Genomic DNA, 15,820 nt, shown 5'->3' with positions numbered 1-15,820 from the left:
AAAATGGTAGGTGCAACGTTAAGAGACCGGAAGCGGGCAGAGTGGGTATGAGAGCAAATGCGGGTTAATGACATCCTAGTCGAAATCAGAAGGGAGACATGGGCTTGGGCAGGGCATTTAATGCGAAGGCAAGATAACCGGTGGTCCTTAAGGGTAACGGAGTGGATTCCAAGAGAAGGCAAACGTAGCAGGGGGAGCCAGAAAGTTAGGTGGGCGGATCAGATCAAGAAATTTGCGCGGATACGGTAGCTGCAACTGGCAAAGGAAAGGGTTAATTGGAGAGACAACATGGGAGAGGCCTTTGCCCTGCAGTGGGCGTAGTCAGGCTGATGATGATGACTCCGTGTAATTCACGAAACTGGCGAATTACTGGTAATTTCAGAATTGATTGAATAAAACAATGAAATTGATCAATGATTAATAAAACTAATTAATCGACAATAGTCAATATTTATGTTTAATTATGAATAAATGAATTAATATTCACTAAACTTATTCGGTTAATTAATTAAATGAATGATTACCATCAATGATTAATTATGTTACTAAATAACAGAGGAGGAAACGGAACTCGAAATGCTTTGAAGAAGAGTGTGACAAAGCATTGCTCCATCATTTCGAAGCAATCTTTGTAAAACACTACGATAAATGTGTTCAACGTGGGGTTGGGGCATGCCAGGTGCATGCACGTTGGAAGAGTACCATTCTTCCACCGTAGGCGGCGTTGGCCACAGCGAGACCCTCTACACCCCAACGGCACTTGAACGCTGACATGTTCAGTGGCTTCCGCGCACCCTTACCACACTGGCGGCGACATGCACTCCATAACAGTACTTGGTATGGTTGATGTGTTAGTGAGTAAGCTGATAGACCCGCTTTTTCAGATGCTTTTGGAAGCTCGACTGATATTGATAAATATAACGCCAGTACCCCATAACAGGATCACAATTCACAGACAGTGGCAGAGAAATGGAATGCAGAAAGAAGGAATAAGCTCCACTTAGTAAAACAGAATTTAAAATTGAGATATGTCTGCCAGCGAAAAACGAGGAAGAATCAAAGACATTGCACGGTATCGAAAAACTAGATACATTGAGCAGGAGCACTGGCCCCCAGGCGTGTGCTGCATTGAAGATAAAGGTATTTTCGATGCTACCTGTCGATACATTGTGTGTATCGTTATTCGGTATCGCTTGCGAAAAATGGAAGTATCGGAGTTTCGGCGTGCAAGAAAAAATTTTTAGTGTTTCGCGCAATATGACTGCACTGAATACTCAAAAAAAGTGCGCCGCATATTTTGAGCCGGCTGTGAGTCAGACTTTGGGCCAGTGGCGGTCCTTGAGGCGGTGGTTCACTGAAAAAAAGAGGGTAAAATTACATGATGGAAGCGAACTGGAAGAAACCAATTAGCATAGAGATTGTCTTTGTTTTAATTCGTAGTTTTTCATCAGTGGGAGATAATAATAATTATTAATCTGCCATTGATAAACGCTGGAGGGTCCTTCAAAGGTCCTTCAAGGCCATTTCGGCCCCTCCCTGTATTGTCGTCCGGACGCGAGTGCTTGTACGTTGTAGGAACGGGGAGTTGTTGGTTGAATGCCAAGACACCCTTCGCGACCTTCGCAGGCGATCGTCGTTAGCATCGAGGCTTTCTCTCGTGTTCCTTCACCATTTCTGTTTTTTTTCCCCTTGCAATATCTGCGTCTCGTGGGTACACGGTGCCTGAATAGTTTTTTTTTCTTTCGTTCGGCACGAGAACGCTGCGGCGGAAAAACCGCGAGTCGAGCAGTTCGCCTGGCGAAATCGGTGCGTGCGGACGTGCGTGAGGTCAGCCAGGGAAGTGGCCCAAGTTCGCCCGCATCCGCGACACCCCACCAGCCCCGCAACGAGCATCCGCAGCCCGACGCTTTCTGCAGCCGGACCTCCGCAGCTAAGCCACCGTTTCTCCCCATCTTTCTCGAACCTTCTTCTCAATTGTCTCGACGCTCCCACTGTTCTCGTCCTAATCTTTTGTACAGTATTGCGTTAATCTTGTAACGTTGTTGTACGGTTACCGCCCTCATGTTATCATGTTAATCATGTAGTTATCGCCCACATTTTATGTTTGTTATTGGCGTCGTGCCTGTGTAATGACTCAGTTTTTGTAGACTTGGGCTTTTGGCATTTCCTTGTTGATATTTACTTGAGTAAATTGTTTGTTATTGAACTTATCTACGCCTCATGCCTCCCGTCAACGCCTAATCAGGCGTGACCCTTATCGCCGGTCAGCAGTCCGAATCACGTCTATCGCACGCGGGATGGAAAAGTTTGTTGTCCACCTCCTCCAAACTTACGGAGAATGGAGCGATGGGCACGTTGACCCGAATAATTTTAATTTCGGCGCCAACCAGGCATCAAGCCGCCTATAATATCCTGACAGAGTGTGAGCAGAGAACAAATGACACATGTAAGAAAATTTTATTTTTTGCCTTCAACGAATAGCGAATAGCGAAACATGAAATCAGTCAGGAGGAAAAGCTTGAAGTCTGTTTTCAGCAACATGTTCCAGGTCCCGGCGATCGTAAGCCACATTTTTGCGGCATCTTGAACTCTGGTTTGTGTCGTTCCAAACAGTTTCCGTGTTGCACCTGCATTAAGGTCGTGAAAAGCAGCATGTAGACACAAACACATGCTCACGATATATATGGCTGTTCTAGATGCCAATTCAATTTAGAAAAATGCGCGAGGGAAATGGTTTCACGTTGAGAAAGAGCACAAATTCGGGCGAGTTATTAGTTGGCTTACACAAGGGCTTGCGCTGTGAAAAAAAATATGCGGGAGAAGAATATTCCTGCCATGGTGGGGCAATTGGATTATGAATTATTCAGCGATCGTAGGCGAAAACCACGTCCCGATCCGTGTTTAGTAATGTTCTATGAATTAATGCAAAGAAGTAGACATGGAACCAAAATTAAGTCGCTATGCTCTTTTAAAACTGCAACCATCACACTTCGCGCTGAAAGTATTATACAACGTTCTCTGAGAGCGAAGATATGGCAAAGCTGCCAAGCATAACCAAAGCTTTCCACCATGAAAGTACCACAGTGATACAGTTCCCTGAATAGAGCTGCCACTCTTTTGCACTTCAGGCCAAGCACTTTGTCCGATATCCGACCACATCCTGATCGAAGTAGTTCCCCAAAAGAGCAGAAAACAGAGCACTTTCATTCTCAACGTTTGTAGTCCCCTAAGAAAAAGCAGGCCTCGTTTGGTGCTCTCTTCTCGGAATGTCACCGCTTGGCACAGCGCTATGTTCCTGGGAAACTACAACCCCCCCCCCCCCCCACACACACACACACACCCACACACTGGTACGGCTAAAGGGGCCGCCCCTATAGGACACAGTAGATGTACTGTGCCTAAATCTCCTCACAGACTCCACCTCACCCACCCGCCTGGGCAACAGCATATCGCGCGATACGTCCCCTGATCTCACTTTCACCCGGAAGCTGCCTGAACCAACCTATCGGAGGTTTTAGAAAGCGACCATTTCATCCCATCGATCAGTATCCCGTCCCCTCAACGCCGAAAACCCATGGGCACCATCCGCATCATGGATTGGGGTAAATTCCGGGCTACCGCATCCTGATAATCATCCTTAGCAGACATAGCAAAATGAGCCCAATCCCTATACGAGCATCACTCCAAACACACCCGCGGCCTTCAACGCACCGAAGAGTACGGTCCCTTCAGCTGACAACCGCCTCGCACACCTCTGGGAGGTACGGCATGGCCTCCTGCGTAGATGGCGACGACAAAAGCCCAGTCACACACTTATGCGGCGCATCTCGCGGAGCAAGTCCAAGAATACGCCTCCCAGCTGTCCACCCAAAATTGGCTCTGGTTTCGTGATTCTCTCAAGGGGACACTAAGCACATCCAAAACCTGGGCTATCCTCAGGGGCCTCCTCAATCCAGGCACCACCAAAGCCGCCACCCATCGCACCCTCCAGACCATAGCCCACACCTATAAGGGTTCCGACCAAGCTCTGCTCGGCGAGCTTCGCACAGCGAATTTTGGTACCTACCACCCGCCCCAGCCATTGCTCTATACACCGGCCTACGCAACCCAGAATTGTATGCCTCCATTACCTACGAGGAGGTCTTTGCCGCTGTGCGGTCGGCCACCAGGTATAGCGTCCCGGCACCAGACAAAATTATAAATGTCATCATCGTAACCTCTCCAGAGAAAACATTCAAGCCCTCACGACATACCTAAATGAGCAACTATGGAACTCTAGCACCCTCCCTCCATTGTGGAAACATGCGGAGGTCATCCTCATTCACAAGCACAACAAACCTCCCTCTGTTAAGGCGCTCCGCCCCATCTCCCTCACGTCTTGCCTCGGCAAGGTCTATGAATGGGTCGTTCATACCAGTCTCCAAAACCGTATTGAGGCTAAGAACCTCTTTCCCCCATACATGCTCGGTTTCTGCCACGTAGCCGGCCAAATCTTTAGCTGGCGCGCGTGACGGCCGCGTTTTTCGTGTTCCTGCAGCTTACGACGGCGCAAACTTGCTAAAGCAAATTTAAGCAGAGGCTCACTAAACCCCTGCCTAATATTGAGCTTTTCCCAAGTTTGCTTCGTCACAAAGCGCAGGAGCTCAGAAAAAGCGGCTGTCGCGCACGCCAGCTAAAAATTTGGCCGACTGTACCGTATTGTGCGTTTTTATCGTAAAGACTTTCAAAATTTTCCTTACCTCAACCACTGGCTTGTTTGCGGTGAAACTGCACACAGAGCTTGGGTATTATGGTAACTTTTGTATCGTAGCAAGTTTTACAACGGTACTTACTTAGTTGAGCCGTGCATGATGCAAAAGCGTAATCGTCTGCGTCGAGATCGGTGTGCCGAAACCCAAAACACCGAGTTTTTGCTGAAGGGCGGCAGTAGCGCCATCTGTCTTCCACAACGAAATTAAACAAGAAAAACACAGCTCAGGACTTCGCGACGTCGTCCTCCGACGCTTTAGGAGAGCCACGAAAGCAGACGATATAAGCTGAATTGGATAAAGTCATTGGACGAAAAAAAGTCAAACAATATTCTTTTAACGGCACAGCCTCGTTAAAATAGTTGTTTCTGGCATTTTTTCCGCTCAGTTGCCCGAAAATGTTCGAAGCGCTTCAGTTGAAGCAGACGAAAAGGCCGGAACGGCGTATTAAAAGGGCCCGCGCTCCTTGCAACGCTCGCCTTGGCGCCTTGTGACGCTTTCCACTGCAGAAGACAGATGGCGCTTCCTCCGCCCTTCAGCAAAAACTCGGTGTTTTGGGTTTCGGCACGCCGATCTCGACGCAGACGATTACGATTTGCATCATGCACGGCTCAACTAAGTAAGTACAGTTGTAAAACTTGCTACGATACAAAAGTCACCATAATACGCAAGCTCTGTGTGCAGTTTCAGCGCAAACGAGCCAGCGGTTGAGGTAAGAAAAATTTTGAAAGTCTTTACGATAAAAACGCACAATACGGTACTTTCCGCCCAAGATTCGATTTCCTGCTCCAAAACGATGTACTCACAGGCATCCCATCTGGAGTCGAACATCTTTACCTCACCCTGGACATCAAGGGGGCATTGGACTACTTCACGCACACAGCCATCCTGGACGGCCTCAGTCATAAACTGCGGCACCCGCATCTATTATTACATCCCCGTTTTCCTCCACAACCGCACCGCCACAATCGGCATGGGCACCACGCGATCGCAACCCTTCGACACTCCTAATAAGGGCACCCTGGAAAGAGCTGTCCTCTCATCTCTCTTTCTTAATATCTCTATGGCCTCCTTGGCCCACCAACTAAAGAGGACATCGTCTACACCATGTACCATGTATGCGGACAATATTACCTTATGGTGTACGTGGGACTCCCTCGCGGCTAAGGAGGAGGCTCCTCAAAAGCCTTCCTAATCATCGGGGATTTCGTCTCCAGAAGCGCCATGCAATGTGCCCCTGAAAAAACATGCCCCTCTGAACCCATGACCGCCTCTTTGAGGAACGCTCGCTTATCCTAGGTTCAACCCGACGGCAAACCCACCCACACCCTCCAGAACATCCGGAGCTCGGTTCTCAATATCACCCCCATGATCCGCCGCATAGCGGGGCGCAGAAAGGGCATGGGCGAAGAAGACATTTTCCAACTCGTCAGTTCCTTGCTATCAGCCGCATTAAGTGCATCCTTCCATACTTCGACCTCAGCAAGACCTATCAATACAAGGCTGAAGTCCTCATCCGCACTATTTTCAAAACCGCTGTAGGACTCCTGATGTGCACGTCAACATCTCGATTGGTGAGTGGGCATCTAAAACACCTTCGATGAAATCTGAGATGCGGTCCTCTCCTACCAACGGACGCGCTTACTTACTACCTCCGCGGGACGGGCCATCCTCCAACACATCGGGGATCCCCAAGTAACCCAAACACTCGCCCTCACAGGAATACTACGCCTACCACCCGCATCCACCTTTACCCAAGCTCTATCCCCAGATACATGCACCATGAACTCCAAAAGGTCAGGAGACAAGCCCGACTCCGGCATTCTGCGAAGACAGTTCGGGCACGAGTCCACTGCTGTCTACATCGACATCGCCTCCTATGCCCACCCACAAACATATCCTGGGTTGCCGTAGACGGCACCAACACTCCATTTTTGGCAGCCTCTGACCGAGCCCCAGACACAACCGCCGCTGAAGCGATCGCCCTCGCCATAAAAATCAGTGACGCCCACTCCAACAGCGCTCACATATTTGCAGACTCTCAAGCCGCCTGTCGAGCGTATACAAGCGGCTGTGCCCCACGACAGGCGCGCACTCTCCATCAAGACCACGTCATCACCTGAGTTCCCGCCCACGAGGGCCTTGAAGACAACGTCAGGGTGGACACCTTAGCTGCATTCGATTCAGCTGTGATTCACTGCACCACCTGCACCGGTTCATGGTGCGCTGCACCAAAGCCGCGGTAGCTCAGTGGTTATAGCATTCGGGTGGTGACCCGAAAGACGCGGGTTCGATCCCGGCCGCGGCGGTCGAATTTCGATGGAGGCGAAATTCTAGAGGCCCGTGTACTCTGCGATGTCAGTGCACGTTAAAGAACCCCAGGTGGTCGAAATTTCCGGAGCCCTTCACTACGGTGTCCCTCATAGCCTGAGTCGCTTTGCGACGTTAAATCCCATAAACCAAACCAAACCAAACCAAACCAAACCAAAGACCTCAGTTCACAACGCCCTCTGAACCGCCGTCCGTGATTGATTTGGATGCAGCCTTGGTACCGCCTTGGGGCAAGGAATCACGGCACCAGCTGCCAAGGAGGTGCAAAAAGTTGCGCACATGCAGACGGCTTTCAGCAGATGACGCGCAGAAGACACATGCCCGTAAATATTGAAGGTGAATAGAAGGTGGGCGTCACCTTCACGTTTGCCACAAGATTAGAGTTTCAACCGCACTCAAATGATCCTTCCAAGTGTATTTGGTAGCTAGATTGCTATGTAGCGGTGGACATGTTGAAGAACACCCAGAAGCTTTCTCATAAGCTTTGGGAATGTGGCTGCTGCAGTCTTAGACAAAATGGCTTGAATCGAAAATCGAATAGGCCGTTAGCACGCGAGAAGGCTATTTTTTTTTTGAACCTTCCTCCATAGTGGTCGGCCAATACCCTTTCGCGAGGTCGAACTTCGAGAAAAATTTCTTTTGTGAGACGCTCGTAAACACCACATAAATACTCAGAATGGGGTCGCTATCAAGGATTAAGACGCTTTTAAGCCGCCTGAAGTCGACACACAGTAGATTCGGGCCATCTTTTTTACTCACGACAACGAGGGGTGACTTATAGGCGGACTCTATGGGCTAAATTACGCTCAGCTAAGAATCTACTCTACTTTTTTCTCAATTGACTTATCTGTAACCACTCTGCCGTGTAATGGGCTGGTCGGTGGTCAGGCGCGGCTTCACTGAAGAACATTCGCTTTTCCTGGCAGGCTGAGAAAACGGTGTCGTATAGCTCTAGTAGACGCTTGACTTGCGCCGTCTTTTCGGCATCTAGAGCCGGGTTAACCCCGTGTGTTCTGGCCCAGATGTCTTTCTTTAATTGAAAATGGGCACTTCTCCGAATTCGCCTTCTCACTGATGACCATGCAGGCGATCATCTGGTAAGGATTAGGACTCCTCGCTTCATACCTTTTCACCATGTTTATGTGAAGATCTTTTTGTTTCCTTTTACGAGCAACTCGTAGTCTACTTCATTCTTTCCTGTTACAAGAAATGGACCCTGACATGCGCAGTGAGGTTATTTTTGTCACCTGGTAGCACGATTAATGCCTCTTCTCCTGGCATCAGCTGTCGATTCACCGATTTCTTCAAACACCGGTCTTTCAAACTAGTTCGACAATCTCGATGCGGACTACTTTGCTGTTTTCGCGTCATTTGTTTTGCTGCCGTCGTATGGCGTTCAAAAGTGGACATGCAGCTGAGAGCGAGAGGTAGACCACACTACTCAAGAACTAACTCCAAGCCCTTTATTCCCCACACCCTACATCTCGGCTTCAGCCGTCACTAATGAGCGGAGTGGTGGCGACCACTGCAGCTACCTCGAAACCTTTCACTGAAACCTGCGTTTAAGCGGATTCTCTGCAGTATTGTTTTTTTTCACCTTATCATAATCTGTCTACTATGATGCGGGAATTCTTCCGAAAGCTGTTAAGGTCTCGCCCACCGCAAAAGGCTCAGGGCCGTTGCCCACTCGCTCTCGTTCTGTCCTTGCCCTGCAGCTATTCTCATAAAGTGACGCAAATAGGCATCCAACCCATCACGCTTGTCGTCAAAAGGGGCCATCAGCTTTCTTGGACAGACAGCTGTTGGGCGTAGTGCCGCAACAGCTGATAAAAATCTGTCTTACCTCTTCACCGCAAGTGTTACCTAGTGAAGACAGCTACGTCGGTTAGGCATCTACAAATCATCTAGGTAAGACATCCAAGATGTCTGTATGACAGCTAGCTAGATGTTTTAACCATCCATTAAACGTCTATGAGACGTGTTTGCAAGACGTTCAAGACGTCTAGTGTACATCTTGTCAATGCTTTTCAAGATATATCAAGCTGTTGAGTAGTCGTCTCATAGCTGGTCTAACACTCCATCGATTTCGGGTTACAAGACATTTTGCAAGATGATCTGTAACTGATGTGAGGGGGCTAAGGCCTCGTCAGGCTTCCAAGCCTTCAGCCTTATGCCACCCGCAGGGATTCATTTGTATTGTTTCCTGCAAATAAAAAGCCAATTCAATTAAATTCAATCTTGTACATGCTTCATGGATGCCTACTACTTGTCTACGAAATGAATTATGACATCTTGTAGCTCTTTATTTCTAAGCTAATGCACCATTGTTTTCCGTTTAGATGATGGCTAGGAAAATCTTGCGAAGTTGAATTCAAGAACAATAAAGATCATGCTTGACAATTTTCCTCATATAAAGGACCGCAACATGAAAGCCTGTTGAACGTAAGAACAGTTACTGACTAGCTTGCATCTGTAACTTTTATTTATGGCAATTGACAGAACAGTCGGCTAATTACACACTGTTCTAACGTGCAAACCGGTTTGAAGGGTCAGCACACGTTACGTTGTGCAAGCGTTTGATTCAGTGCTAATCAAAGATGAGACGAAGCATTTTTATTTATGTTCCCAAGGATTCAAAGAGGGCATCACATAGAGAGGATTGGAAAAAACGAAACTATCACCATACTGAAAACTGCGCAAAAAAAACGAAGACACAGAACGAGAAGGCATGACACGGGCGCAGACTATCAACTGAATTTTTATTCACATGAAGAGGCCTATATAAGTATATTGTGTCCCCAGTGAGACAAGCACAAAAAACACAACAACCGCGAAAATCAACCCAAAACACAATCACTCACTATCCCTTCGCGTGCACCGTGATGCAACCGTCAATTACTCTTCCAAAAAACTGCGCACAAACAAAACCACGACAACCTTAACGGTCACGCTGATATCACGCCAAAGACCCATATCGCCTGCTCGCCTTAAGAAAACTGGCCAAAAAGGTTATCTCCTTATCAAGCAAGGCCACAGATGGTGATGCCACACATGAATCTGAGTCTTTCTTGATTAGGTAAGCCTCCACCATCTTCCTGCATACCTGATCGCTATGTTTGAACAAGATGCTGGTCCTGTTCAAATGAGGGTAACATTTTTCGCAACCCTTGCAATGCACGGCGAGATTGGAGGAAGCCGCGCCCTTCAACGACCTACAATGCTCCGCCATCCGCTCGTTTACACAACGACCCGTCTGGCCGATGTACTTTTTTCCGCATGAGAGCGGCACTTCGTAAACAACTCCAGTGTTACACCCTGTGAACCTAGTTTCTTTCCTGTGCGCTACCGAACAACCACTTCCAGCACGACTGCCCTCAGACTCTAGCTTTTTACGCACAGCACTAGAAATCCGCGCAAGCTTATTTTTGGCCGTGAAAATCACGTCCACTCCGTACCTCGCCCCCACTTTCTTGAGCCGGTGTGAAATTCCATGAACGTACGGAATTCCCACCACACGTCTCCGTCCCTCGTCCTGCTTGTTATTGGAACCACTGCTCCCTTTCTTGGCCAGGATCCTTTCGGAGATCTGAGCCAACAACTGCTCCGGAAACCCGGCTTCCTTCAGCCTCTCCACCTGTGCCAGGAAGCTAGCCTCAACTTTGTGGTTACAGGATTTCGCAAGGGACGCTTTTAAGCAGGACGTGGCTATACCAGCCTTGACTATTTTGGAATGCCCCGAGCTAAAGTTCAACAGTGGCTTCTTCGTTCTAGGGTGATATTCCCAACACACACCATTATCCAGGTAGTCGATACTGAGGTCTAGAAACTGGAGGGTATCCGAGCTGGGCATCTCGAAAGTGAATTTGAGGCCGCCACCAGCATCTTTGAACATTTTTACGACGTCCGGGACCGCCCTGGGAGAGTTTGACTTCAAAATGGTCAAAAAATCATCGACATAGCGGAAAACTCTTAGCGCTTGATCACCAAGATCCTCCGCCAGTTCCTGATCCATCCTGCTCAGATAAATATCGCTCAATACAGGTGCAACCCGAGAGCCGATGCAAACACTCGACTTCTGGACGTACACCTTACCGCCCCACCCAACAAAGGTCGATTCCAAGTAAAAAGAAAGCAGTTCAAGGAAACTCTCTGTTGAAACACCGCATTCCGCCATAAACACCAACTCGTCATTGTCTTTAACAATGCAGTGTTTCACTCTCTTCATCAGCTGAGGATGGGGCAGCGAATAAAACAAGTCTTCCACATCGATGCTGAAGGCGCAGTACTTTTTTCTGTCCAGCGCTGACAGGAACTCAACCACATTTTCAGAGTTGTTCACCAAGAAGGGGTCCAAAAGATTGAGTGATCTCAAGTTCCTCGGTAGAAACCCTGACACAACATGCTGCAATGTATCCCGCTTTACGGCAAAGACTCACAAGCCGGGGGTCCCTTTCAGGGCAATCATTTCGGAGCGGGATACATGGCAGGACTAGCGGAACAGGACCAGCGTCTTGTTCAAACATAGCGATCAGGTATGCAGGGAGATGGTGGAGGCTTACCTAATCAAGAAAGACTCAGATTCATGTGTGGCATCACCATCTGTGGCCTTGCTTGATAAGGAGATAACCTTTTTGGCCAGTTTTTTTAAGGCGAGCAGGAGATATGGGTGTTTGGCGTGATATCAGCGTGACCGTTAAGGTTGTCGTGGTTTTGTTTGTGCGCAGTTTTTTGGAAGAGTAATTGACGGTTGCATCACGGTGCACGCGAAGGGATAGTGGGTGATTGTGTTTTGGGTTGATTTTCGCGGTTGTTGTGTTTTTTTGTGCTTGTCTCACTGTGGGCAGAAGATACTTATATAGGCCCCTTCATGTGAATAAAAATTCAGTTGATAGTCTGCGCCTGTGTCGTGCCTTCTCGTTCTGTGTCTTCGTTTTTTTGCGCAGTTTTCAGTACGAATTCCTCCCAACTAGCCCAGTTTACCGTTCTTACTATCACCATAGTTTAATAAAATAGTACAGTTACACAAAGCTGCCAGAAAACAACACTCTTAAAAACAAAACCTGAAGAAGCAAAACAGAAATTAAAAGGTGACAATGAGTTATGCACACACAAAAAAAGAAAGGCATTGAAATTGAAAAAGCAAACCAAAACTAAACTGTGAACACAGTAGTAAGTCACACAGCGAAAAACTTGGTTTACAAATGAGTATAGCAATGGTCTCAATGCTTTTTGGGCGGCTGAAGATAGCGTCCTTAACACTTTTGTTCGAAAGCTGATGCTGTCTAGTAGGTGGCCTGCGTGACGAGTTTCAGTTGGCTGATGGATCCGGAGGCACCCTAAGCTTCCTGCAGTACGAAAAAAATTTAAATTCCATGTAACGCGCTACAAGATCATCAAAATGAGTGCCTGAAATTTTGTTCCCGCTCTAAAAACAGTTTCTCTGTACTGCAAGCGACCTTATGTGAGAATAATTTTCTTTGCCCCGCATGGTGACATTGTCATGTTTAACAAAAACTAACACATCATGAAATTTGAAGTGAACAGTCCTCACAGAAGGCCTCATTAGAAACTAACGAAGGATGCGTGAATAGTGCTTTACCGAAGCTGAAGTCAACAATATAACTTAGCTACTTAATCAAATACGGATAGTGTATAGATAAAATCAAATCGAATAGTCAAAACCGAATTGAATGTCCCCATGATTTTTTATATTTGTGTGAATATTGTTACAAAATGAATATTCATGAGAATTAGCAAAGTGGCTTGGAGACGTACAGCTGTAATTAAAGGCGCAACACGACGTTAGTAGATTTTGCTCTGTGACCGTGAGATCATGCACATTGCACAATTATCTTCTGATACAGTCGAGGACAGCCACCAAACTAGTGCTACATCTCAGTTGATGAGAGGACGTGAGTAATGCGCCATGATGTCCAGTATCGGGCATGACGGCAGAGTTTGCTGAACCTTGCCATGTCCCAGTCTTGGAATCCATATGTATGAGGATCATGAATGCCACTGCATGAATGGACCGCGCAGCAGTTTAAATGGCACTGACCACTGCTTCCTGCACACAGCAACCCCAGTAGCACGCTGTGCATTGCCGAAGTGGGCTGCGTTTAGAAACAGTCACAAAAAAAGTTATGGTGTGCGCTACTCATTGCCTATTATTCAAAAGCTGAGTTACTCAATTTTTTATTTAAAAATTTCGATTTTAATAAGCTTTGGCTTTATGTCGGCAAGAGATAAAGAATGTATGTACAGGAACCCTGAGTCCTTGCACACTAGACAAGACCAACATCTGATTGCCGGTCACTGTGTTTAGATAGCATGGAACTACACTGCTATACAAAATAACACTGTTGTCTTCCCTTTGCGGTGTTCAAAAACTACACATTTCGTACGTTTTTAAGTCCTTTAACAGAGGGGAAGGTAGAAAGACTGTGCCATATATTATACAGGGTGTTTTACCTAAGACTTTCCACAATATTTGAAAATAGACTTTTTGAGTTAGAAGAGCGCTTTTTCTGGATAGAATTTTCAACGGTTTAGCTAGTTCACCAGAATGCAGCTAAGACGTGCTAACTAGAAGGCTGGTTAACTAATATTGAACAGTTGACTTTTTAGCCATTACTGTCAGGCCTTTTAATTATTCACAGGCGTACAGCCCACCGTAATTAATACTCATAACAGTTAATAATTTTGAAAACGCGGTTACTCTCGGCACTGTGGCCCAGCAAATTTGGGCTATTTCTAGGAGTTACGTGCACTGGAGAGGTTGCTTTGCCTGCAAGACTCTTCAAAACGCATTTACTTTGGCGCGCTCTAGCCGAAATTTGTTGGCTCACAGCACCGAGGGTAACCAAGTTTTCGAAATTTTAAAACCTGATATGAATATTACTTGCGGGAGGCTACACGTCTCTGAATAATTAAGAAGCCTAATCACAATAGTTAAAAAGTGATGTATTCAGTATTAGTTAACAAGCCTGCTAGTTAACATGTCTTTGCTGTATTCTGATGCGCTACACCGCTGACAATGCTATCTGAAAAAGGGCTCGTCTAACTCACAAAGCCTGTTTTTAAAAATTGTGTAAAGTCTTATGTGAGACACCCTTTATGTCTTGGTAACACTTCCTACAAGTACGTTGAACATAAAAAGAAATGCCACATTTAGTCACTGCGCCTGCTACAAGTTATGCAAACCAAAAGCAAAACATCGCCTAAAACTATAGTTTAGGGCGAAAGAAATACTGTGAACACCAAAAAATGGTATTTATTAAAATAGCTTACGAGAGCTTTTGGAATACTTTTGTTTTAAAATTCATCGGCAAACAATGAAGAAAGACTGCTGTCGCAAGAACAAACACATCAGAAAGGACTGTGGCATGGCTTATAATTGTTATTTAATCTATTCCCTTGATTGCAAGCCAGTATGCTTCAGTATCATTTTACTTCAGTAGACAGTCCCTGCAACCTGATAACTTTTTAATTTACAGCGCACAAAGGTAATTACATAGCTCTTCATCCATCAAATAGCAGATAAAGAAATCCTGGCGAAACTTCAGGGAGTTGCACGGCGGCATCAAATTTTTGCAGTCAGCCTTTGCCTCATATGGGGTTTTCACAACGTAAGTGTGGGCAAACTGCTGAGTCTCGTCTCACCCCTGACAAGAATCCTGGGGTTTACACCTGGCGATAGGGATGAGAGAGATGAACGGAAAGGCAGGGAGGTTAACTAGGCGATGCCCACCAGTATGCTACCCTACACGTGGGAAGGAGGATGAAGGGAGAGAGGAAGGTAGATTACTTTTTGGCGTGTCCGTAGTCTGTAACTAACAGGGTACTCTGGGCACACGCTGAAAGTTTACAGCCTCGAACTCCATCCTGAATCTTTCAAGAGTTTTAAAAGCGCCTTCACAGCTGTCCTCTGGGATTTCGGTTCAGTCTCAACTGAAGGCCCGTAAAACACGAAAATCTATGCAAATAGTTACAGCGCCTCCGCTCTCTTTGAAAAGCGGAGCTACTAACATGAGAACAGTTGTGAAAAAAAGTCACGTGAAACACGAGCATAAGGCTGCAAAGCACTGAAGAAGTTAAGTCTATCTCTTGGCTTTTCTCGAAAATTCTCAGTTGATGCATGCATACAAGTGTGTAATATTGCATTAGCATAATCTGCATGTCCTTTCTTGGCATTCGGCATTCAACAGCCATGCAGAGAGCCCTTTAGCTACCCTTTAATTCCGGTCTGAATACCTTCAAGTGAGGCAGATCGCTGCTCCTTCTGTAAAACGCAAGCCGTAAAATGCATCATCCTCCTGAGTACAATATAACAGCACGCACATCTTGCAGCTTAAGAACCCATCGCTGCCAACAAAATTTATAATTTGTAAGAAAATGAAGTATGAGTTCTCTGACAGATATGAAGAGTGTTCGATGATGTAATCAAGGATTTTGGGAGGGTACTGTATGGTCAGGAATTGCAATATGGAACACAACACTGGCAAGCAATTAGGAAACTCAACAATAAATTTTTGAAGAGCCCCACAGTCCTTGTTCACCGTCAGCTGGATGAAGTCAACTTAGCGTGCATTCACTAATCTTCCTATAGATTTTGTATTGAATCGAACATGTGCTGCCTTTGGTTAAGAGGTGTGTTACAGGATAACTTGATATAATCAGTGACTGGATATAAAGTTGATGCTTTCTGTTTTGTTTCCAGCAATTGGCAATGCCATCCGCAT

Source organism: Amblyomma mixtum, chromosome 3 (assembly GCF_055824585.1).
Source record: "Amblyomma mixtum isolate Tamu chromosome 3, ASM5582458v1, whole genome shotgun sequence".
Lineage (NCBI taxonomy): Eukaryota > Metazoa > Arthropoda > Arachnida > Ixodida > Ixodidae > Amblyomma > Amblyomma mixtum.
Note: the sequence above shows the minus strand (reverse complement) of the source record.